The sequence below is a fragment of the Physeter macrocephalus genome, chromosome 21 (genome assembly GCF_002837175.3).
Source record: "Physeter macrocephalus isolate SW-GA chromosome 21, ASM283717v5, whole genome shotgun sequence".
Taxonomy (NCBI): Eukaryota; Metazoa; Chordata; class Mammalia; order Artiodactyla; family Physeteridae; genus Physeter; species Physeter macrocephalus.
This window is the reverse complement of record NC_041234.1, coordinates 63,886,232-63,888,174: the sequence shown is the minus strand read 5'-3', so window position 1 is coordinate 63,888,174 and position 1,943 is coordinate 63,886,232. Positions and strand designations below refer to the sequence as shown.

Here is a 1,943-nt window from a genome sequence, read left to right as displayed (position 1 = left end):
TAAGGGAAACACTTCAGCTATAGCCAATCAAATAATTGCTTTGCATTTGGCTCTTCTCTACAAAAGTCTTGTCCCTAGCTCATGTTGGTGGAGCTCCGAACCACTTCCAGCTTGGTGCTGCCCAATATGAATCAATTTTTGCTCACATAAACTCTTAAAGATTTTCATAGGCCTCAGTTTATCTTGTAACTGCTAGACATATCTACTAGTCTGATTTTATTTTGTGTTTTAAGTGAGTCTAAGATCAGTTCTTCCATGGTCTTAATTTGCCTAGCACTCCTTAGATGACTCTTAGGTAAAGTAAATTGTATAAAAGTTCTGTCCCTGGAGATCAAGGGTGCATCTCACTGGGCACAGACTTCCCAGATGGCTTCCTCCATTTGCTGGGGGTTCTCGGTGATGTTATAAATGATAACATCATACTCCAGCAGGCACATGAGAAGGTTTAAACAAGAGATGGCACAATGTCTCTGTGGCAAAATTGGGCTGGGGGATTTCAAGCTTGGAAAGCATGCCCATGATCTGGAGCATGCCTTCCTTCAGTTTGGCTGAGGAGGCTTCTGGCATCACAGATATTTTCCTCTTCCTCTTTGGTAATTCCTTGAAGTGAGGCCGCTGACAACACATTTAGAAAGAAACTTACCGATGTTTCTGCTGTTATATGAGTCCAGCAGGTTTATAAACACCCTCTGGATCCAGATAACTTTCTCCATCAGGGCAGCAACTTCCTCTTCAGCCATGGTGGGAGCTGTGCTTTGCCTCAAGTATTTTGATATTCTGTTGTTCAATGGAGGTACATTAAACATTGTTTTATCTTCTTGTAGAATTGATTGTTGGTCTCCTTTTAATAAGAAGTTATAAAATGTTTTACTTTACCTCTGAATAATCTGCCTAGAAAGATAAGATTCTGTGTTTTATCAGAATAGTTTTGTGTGATTTATGTTGACTTATAATGTCCTTAATTAAGAGAATAAATTCTTCTCAATTTTAAAAGAGCTAAGGAATTGAGGGGGAAGACAGTGGAAGAGTAACACGTGGAGATCACCTTCCTCCTCACAGATATATCAGAAATACATCTACACGTGGAACAACTCTTACAGAACACCCACTGAACGCTGGCAGAAGACCTCAGACTTCCCAAAAGGCAAGAAACTCCCCCACGTACCTGGGCAGGGCAAAAGAATAAAGAATAAACAGAGACAAAAGAATAGGGAAGGGACCAGTGCCAGTGGGAAGGAGCTATGAAGGAGGAAAGGTTTCCACACACTAGGAAACACCTTCGTGGGTGGAGAGTGCAGGAGGTGGAGGGGGGAAGCTTCAGAGACGCAGAGGAGAGCACAGCAACAGGGGTGCGGAGGGCAAAGTGGAGAGATTCCCGCAGAGAGGATTGGTGCTGACCGTCACTCACCAGCCCAAAAGACTTCTCTGCTCGCCCACCGGGGCAGGCGGGGGCTGGGAGATGATGGACAGGCTTCGGTCGGATTGCACGGAGAGGACGGGGGTGGGCTGCGTGAACACAGCCTGAAGGTGTTAGTGCACCATGGCTAGCCGGGAGGGAGTCCGGGAGAAGTCTGGACCTGCCGAAGAGGCAAGAGACTTATTCTTCCCTCTTTGTTTCCTGGTGAGTGAGGCGAGGGGATTAAGAGCACTGCTTAAAGGAGCTCCAGAGACGGGCACGAGCCGTGACAATCAGCACGGACCAGAAAGACGAGCATGAGACGCTAAGGCCGCTGCTGCCGCCACCAAGAAGCCTGTGTGCGAGCACAGGTCACTATCCGCATCTCTTCTCCTGGGAGTCTGTGCAGCCTGCCACTGCCAGGTTCCCGTGATTCAGGGACAACTTCCCCAGGAGAACGCATGGCATGCCTCAGGCTGGTGCAACATCACGCAGGGCTCTGCTACTGGAGACTCGCCCTTCACTCCGTGCCCCTTCCTCCCCCCGG

At 47.8% G+C, this 1,943-nt stretch overlaps 1 pseudogene; it reads right to left on the bottom strand.

The window, feature by feature from the left end:
* Positions 1 to 344: 344 nt before the first annotated feature.
* On the bottom strand, positions 345 to 740 carry LOC102976947 (adenylate kinase 7-like; annotated as a pseudogene).
* Positions 741 to 1,943: the final 1,203 nt, after the last annotated feature.